This window comes from Saccopteryx leptura, chromosome 7 (assembly GCF_036850995.1).
Source record: "Saccopteryx leptura isolate mSacLep1 chromosome 7, mSacLep1_pri_phased_curated, whole genome shotgun sequence".
In the NCBI taxonomy this organism is placed as follows: domain Eukaryota; kingdom Metazoa; phylum Chordata; class Mammalia; order Chiroptera; family Emballonuridae; genus Saccopteryx; species Saccopteryx leptura.
Window position 1 is genome coordinate 38601551 of NC_089509.1, and position 7588 is coordinate 38609138.

At 36.2% G+C, this 7588-nt stretch overlaps 1 non-coding gene across 1 annotated transcript; it reads left to right on the forward strand.

Annotated features, from left to right (window-relative positions):
- The first annotated feature begins 365 nt into the window (after nt 1-365).
- LOC136379164 (small nucleolar RNA U3) lies at nt 366-579 on the forward strand. The gene has a single exon (XR_010746677.1). It is a non-coding gene; the product is annotated as a small nucleolar RNA U3 (small nucleolar RNA).
- Nucleotides 580-7588: the final 7009 nt, after the last annotated feature.

Below are 7588 nucleotides of genomic sequence, written 5' to 3' on the forward strand. Positions count from 1 at the left end.
CTCTAAGCTGTGTGATTGCTAAATCTGAGAGAAAATAGTACAGAATGTCTCAGTTCATTTACATAGGAGTAAAATGATCTACTCTAGAATAGTTGATCGAGGCTGCTCTAAAACTTATGTCCTGAATCCTGGGCTATACTCTAAAACTCACATAGGAAAACATGGGAAGTCACTTGTTCTGGCTGATCCCCAGTTTTCCCAAAATGAAAATACTACTTGCTTTTTTTGCTCTTGAAGATTGAAATATTTTCAAGTTAAGATAAGCTTAAGTATAAACAAAGCCTTAACCAAGTGCTAGCCAAGTAGTAAGTGCTTAATAAATATTAGGTGACTAATTTATAACTTTATTTAAAAAGAGCACATATAAGACCATACTTTCAGGGATCATTTCTATAGTTTGTTACTAGAGAAGTTTCTCTGATCGTGTAGAGTACCCGAAACCACGAGGAGGAGTTGTAGTGTTCTCTCCTGAGCGTGAAGCTGGCTTTTGGTGTTGCTTGTGCAACTGCCTTTTGCCATTGATGATCGTTCTTCTCTTCCTTTGGGAGAGTAAGAGGGAGAGAATGCAGTCTGAGTGGTATAATAAAAAAAAGAAAAAGAAAAAAAAAAGAGCACATAATATATTCCCAATATACCTTTTCTTACTCTCCCTAGTTAAATTCAGCTAGTATATAACAATTATCGTAATGTATATTAATTATCTGTTATATTTCTGTTTATCCTTCTAGACATTTGGCCCCATGAGATCAATTTAATTATTCTGTAGTCCACAAATATAATGTAGAACCTAGAGTTTAAGTACATTTTTAAAAGAAATATAAATGTACTTATATAATGCTTTCAAGTACTTTGGGAAATAGTTTAAGCTCCGGGGCACAAGGCTTTAGGGGGTCCTCCACACTTTTATGAGCTCTGCCTCCAGAAATTCATGGTGAAAATCTGAGAAATATCTCCTCATGGCTCTGGCAAGGGTTGCTAATGAGTAATCATTGTGAGATACACCTAGAGTATTCTTCATAGCAAAGATTTATTCTATAGGAAAGGACAGAGAGAGTGTTATCCTAGCTGGGGGAAGAAAGTTTCTTCAATTCCGGGCCCCTCCAGCTTTTCTTTCTCACCTAAGGGAAGAAAATAACCAGCACAGTTTAGAGCTTCAGAGAAATAGCTTGTGAACACTGCAGCCTGGGAAGGGAGTAGAGGGCTGGCACTGGGGATGCACGTGCAAGTCACAGCCCATGGATGCAGGACCATTAAGGGCTGAGATTTAATCAAAAGATTATAGAATGCTCATCCTCCCCACAGTTTACCAGCATCCTAACAGGCTATAGTATACAAACAATGGATAATAAAAGAAAGAGCTGCAAGATGCAGACTGCCTCTGAGGAGTATTTAGGGAAGCCTGAAGTCAAGAGGAGACCCCAAAAAAGGATACAAGAGAAATCTGAAGCCTCTGGCTAACATTAAACACAATATAACTCTGAACAATATTTATTTAAATCCTTACAAGAAAGGCCTATTTATTTCAGTTCCTATATCCCAGTATAATATGGATAGCTTTCAACAAAAAGTTAGGCCCTAGCCGGTTGGCTCAGTGGTAGAGCATCGGCCTGGTGTGCGGAAGTCCTGGGTTCGATTCCCGGCCAGGGCACACAGGAGAAGTGCTCAGCTGCTTCTCCACCCCTCCCCCTCTCCTTCCTCTCTGTCTCTCTCTTCCCCTCCCGCAGCCAAGGCTCAATTGGAGCAAAGATGGCCCGGGCACTGGGGATGGTTCCATGGACTCTGCCTCAAGCACTAGAGTGGCTCTGGTTGCAACAGAGCGATGCCCCGGATGGGCAGAGCATCGCCCCCTGGTGGGCATGCCGGGTGGATCCCGGTTGGGTGCATACGGGAGTCTGTCTGACTGCCTCCCTGTTTCCAGCTTCAGAAAAATACAAAAAAAAAAAAGTTAGAAAGCATGCCAAAGGCAAGAGAAAAGACAGTATGAGAGATGAAGCAAATCATCACAGGCAGACTCAGATGTGAAAACTATCGGGCAGGGTATTTACATTACAATGAACTTGCTAAGGATTGTGATAAAAAATAAAAAAGGAGTGGACAACATATAAGAACAGATGTGTAATGCAATCAGTAGACTAGACGTGGCTAAGGAAACAACCGATGAGCTTGAAGATACAGCAATGTAAACTTCCCAAACTTAACTGCAAAGAGAAAATAGAATAAAAATGAAACAAAACAGACAATTCAAGAATTTAGGAACAATATCAATAGGTAACACATGTGTGATTGGAAAAACAAGAAATGAAAGAAAGAAAAAATAGCCCAAAAATATTGAAAGTAATAATAGGTGAGAAACTGCCAAAATAAACCACAGATCCAAGAAGCTCAGGGAACACCAAGAAGGATAAATATCAAACCAAGTTAAACATACCTAGGTATAGCATAGTCAAACCACAGAAAATCAAAGATAAGAGGAAAATCTTAAAAGAAGCCAGAGGGGAAAATATATCTTAACTATAAAGGAACAAGGATAAGAATTAAAGCCACTTGTAATCAAAACTATGCAAGTAAGCAAAGAGAGGAATGAAATATTTAAAGTGTTGAAAAAGTAAAACCATCAACCTAGAACTCAACATTCAAAGAAATTATTTTTCAGAAGTAAAGGAGAAATAAAGACTTTCTCCCATCCAAGCACTAACCAGGCCTGACCCTTTTTAGCTTCTGAGATCAAATGACATTGGGCACATGCAGGGTTGTATGGCTATAGACAAGATTTTCTCAGACAAAGAAAAACTGAGAGAATTTATCATTAATGGACGTTTTCTGCAAGAAATATTAAAAGACTCAACAACAAACAAAAAATTCAATAAAAAAATGGGAAGAGGACATGAACAGACACTTCTCCCAGGAAGAAATACAAATGGTCAACAGATATATAAAAAGATGCTCATCTTCATTAGTTATTAGAGAAATGCAAATCAAAACTACAATGAGATACTACCTCACACCTGTTAGATTAGCTATTATCAATAAGACAGGTAATAGCAAATGTTGGAGAGGCTGTGGAGAAAAAGGACCCCTCATTCAATGTTGGTGGGAATATAAAGAAGTACAACCATTATGGAAGAAAGTATAGTGGTTCCTCAAAAAAGTGAAAATAGAACTACCTTATGACCCAGCAATTCCTCTACTGGGTATATACCCCCAAAACTCAGAGACATTGATATGTAAAGACACATGCAGCCCCATGTTTTTGCAGCATTATTCACAGTGGTGAAGACATGGAAACAACCAAAAAGCCTATCAATAGAAGACTGGATAAAGAAGATGTGGCACATATACACTATGGAATACTACTCAGCCATAAGAAATGATGACATTGGATCATATACAACAAAATGGTTGGATCTTGATAACATTATACAAAGTGAAATAAGTAAATCAGAAAAAACCAAGAACTGCATGATTCCATACATAGGTGGGATATAAAAACGAGACTAAGAGATATGGACAAGAGTGTGGTGGTTACGGGGGGGGGGGAGAAGGGAAGGGGCACAAAAAAAACCAAATAGAAGGTGTCAGAGGACAATCTGACTTTGGGTGATGGGTATGCAACATAATTGAATGACAAGATAACCTGGACATGTTTTCTTTGAACATATGTATCCTGATTTATGGATGTCACCCCATTAAAATTAATAAAAATTAAAAAAAAAATTTCTAGGAAAAAAAATAAATTAAAAAAAATGTTAAAAGAAGTACTTCAGGCATAGAAAAATAACATGGGTTGGAAACATGGATCTATTACAGAACAGTAGAACATCAAAAAAATAATGATTGAAGGTAAATAAAATCTTTTATTTTTTCATTCTGATGCTAAAAGATAACTGTTTAAAGCAACAACAATAATGATGGTTTGGTGATTATGGGATATAGGTAAGTAAAATCAATGTCAGAAATGTCATAAAAGATTACAAGGAGGAATTGGGAATATTTTGTTGTAAGATACTTTTACTATATATAAAGCACTATAATGTTATTAGAAAGTGAACACAGACTAGCTTATAATATATATTGTAAACCCTAGGTCAATGACTGAAGTAATTTTTTTAAAAAGTATACTTCATTAGCTAAGAGGAGATGAAATAGAAACATAAATTTTCAACTTGAAACCCAGAAGGCAGAAAAAGGGGAAAATAAACAAAAAACAAATATAAAACACTAACAAACATGGTAGATATTAATCCAATTATATCAATAATCACTTTAAATGTGAAAGGTCCAGCTATACCAATTAAAAGATATTATCATCATGGTTAAAAAACAAGACCCTATTTTATGTTGTCTACAAAAATTCTACTTTAATTATATATAAAGACTCAGATAAGTTAAAAGTAAAGGGATGAATAAAAATACACCGTGAGAACAAAAATCAAAAGAAAGTTGTAGCTATATTAATTTTAGACAAAGAAGACTTCATAATAAGAAAGGTTATCTGAGTAAAGAGGGTCATCACATAAGAATAAAGGGATAAATTCTATAAGAAGATGTTTTTTGTTAGATGTCTATGTATCTAACAAAAATCATCAAAATATAGGAGGAACAAACTGATAAAACTGAAAGGAGAAAGAGTCAAATCTACTGTATGGTTAGAAATTTCAGTACCTCTCTGTCAGTAACTGATAGCTCAAGTAGACACATACCAAAACAAATAAATATATAAATGACCTAAACTTAATATCAATCAACCTGACCTAATTAACACTATAAAATATTCCACCTAACAATAACAGAACACAAATTCTTTTCAGGCGTACATGGAATGCTCTCCAAAATATAACACATTTTGAGCCATAAAGTATACCATATACACCATAAAAACAAAAGAATAAGTATAATGCATAATATGTTCTCAGACCATATAGAATTAAACTAGAAATCAATTATATAAAGAAAGCTGGAAACTCCCCAAATTTCTGGAAATTAAATAAAACATTCCTAAGAACACGTGAGTCAAAGGAATCTCAAAAGAAATTTAAAAATATTTTCCTCAGATAAATTCCCAGAAGTGGAATCACTAGGTTATAAGGCAGTTCCATTTTTAATTTTTTGAGGTAACTCCGTACTGCTTGCCACAATGGCTGCACCAGTCTGCATTCCCACCAACAGTGTAGGAGGGTTCCCTTTTCTCCACACCCATACCTACGCTTGTTGTTTGTTGATTTATTGAAGATAACCATTCTGACAGGTATGAGGTGATATCTCACTGTTGTTCTAATTTGCATTACTCTGATGGTTAGTGACATTGAACATCTTTTCATATGTCTATTGGCCATCTGTATGTCCTCTTTGAAGAAGTGTCTATTCAGGCCTTTGCCCAGTTTTTAATTAGACTGTTAATTTGGGGGGTTCTTTTGGTGTTGAGTTTTATAAGTGCTTTATCAGTATTGGATATTAACGTTTTCTGAGATGTATCATTGGCAAATATGTCCTCACATTTAGTGGATGGTCCTTTCATTTTGTTGATGGTTTCCTTTGCTGTGAAAAACCTTTTTAGTTTGATATAGTCCCGTTTGTTTATTTTTCCTTTTGTTTCCTTTTCCTGAGGAAATATATCAGTAAAAATATTACTACCAAAAACTCAAAACACTAATTTGAAAGAATATATGCACCCCAATGTTTATTGCAGCATTATTTATAATAGCCAAGATTTGGAAGCAGCCCAAGTGCCCATCAATAGATGAGTGGATAAAATAGCTGTGGTACATTTACACGATGTAATACTATGGCCATAAAAAAAAAGGAAATACTACCTTTTGCTACAGCATGAATGGATCTGAAGAGCATTATGCAAGTGAAATAAGCCAGTCAGAGAAAGACAAGTACCTTATGATTTCACTCATATGTGGAAACTAATGAACAAAATGAATTAATAAGCAAAATAGAGACAGACTCATACAGAGCATGCTGATAGCTGCTGGGGGAGTGCTGGGCTGGGGAGAAGAGGGATTGAGCAAAAATATAAAAAAGAAAAACTCCTGGGCATGGGCAAGAGTATAGTGACTGCAGGAGATGAGGTGGGGGGGGGTATGGAGGGATAAACGGTGAAGGACAAAGAGTGGACTTGGGAAGGCAGTGGACACACACAACATGATGTACAGAGAGGTGTTGTATAGTTGGGCACCACCTAAAACCTGTATGATTATGTTAACCAGTTTCACCCTAATACATTCGATTCAAAAATACTTTTTACTAAATGTAAAGAAATATACAACTTATCAATATTTGTAGGATATTATGAAAGCAGGACTTAGAGAGAAATTTATGGCATTAAATAGATGTGTTAAAAGATCTAAAGTCAATACCCTAAGCTTTTACCTTAGAGAAATAGAAAAAGACACAGTTTGGTGTCAAATCTAAGTGAAGAGTAGGAGTCATAAGCATGTGGGGCTCAGTAAAATCATGAGAATGAAAAGGATGTCTTTGGAGAAAGAAAGTACAATAAGAAAATAAGTGGAGAGGTAACAGGCCCCTGGGTAGAAGCATCATTTAAAGAAGGGGCAGATTAAGAATAGTCTATGAAGAAGATTATGAAGAAATGGTCAGCGAGACTGAGGGGAAGCTAGGAGCGGGTAGAAGTTAGGGAAATCAAGAGAAGAGAAAATTTTGAGAACTAGGTGGCTGTCAATAATAAAAATCCAGGGGGTGGGGTAGGAAGTCTAATAAGATTAGAATTGAAAAATGCCAGGTGGATCAGAATATTATGTTTTTGGTAACCTCAAAATTAGCAGATTCAAAGAAACAATGAGGGCCATGAGGAAGTGCTTTATGACCTTTCCCAGAGAGCCTGCCATTGTTGAGGGGGCAGAACCTGACTCTAGTGTAGAGAATAGATTTTAAGGAAGTAAAAACAATAAATGAAGACAAGTTTAAGAAGCCTTACGTTATTGGAAGAAAAGAAAAAAGTAGCTTAAGTGGTACAGAGGGTCAAAGAAAAGCTTTGCTTTAAAAAAAGTGCAGGAGGATAAAACATGGGCAGTTTAATAAACTGACGATAAGAGTAACAGTTGACAGGAAGAGGGTGAAGATACAGAAAGGTGGTGTGGTGTATGAAACATCAACCTGGAACGCTGAGGTCGCTGGTTTGAAACTCCGGGCTTGCCTGGTCAAGGCACATATGAGAAGCAACTACTATGAGTTGATGCTTCCCATTCCTCCCTTCTCCCTTCTCTCTCTTTATCCTCTCTCTACAATCAATAAATAAAATCTTAAAAAAAAAAAAAGATACAGAAAGGGAAGGGATAATTGATATAGTGTGGTGTCCGAAAAGAGAGAGAGAGCAAGGAGGAGCAGCAAAAAATCCTGGAAGCTGGTTTTAAGCCAGAGCACAATGACCTTATCCTCTGAAACAAGTGGAGGTCAACTTTTTTCTAGGAGGAGGGCACTGAGACATTTTAAACCTGTTATCCTGATTCACCTATGCTTTCTTTGTGAAGTAGAATATTATCATTTGATAAGAAAGAATACAAAAATGTTAGGTTCAGATACATGAATAAAGTGATATAGAGTTAAAAAAAAGATACCAAGGAAG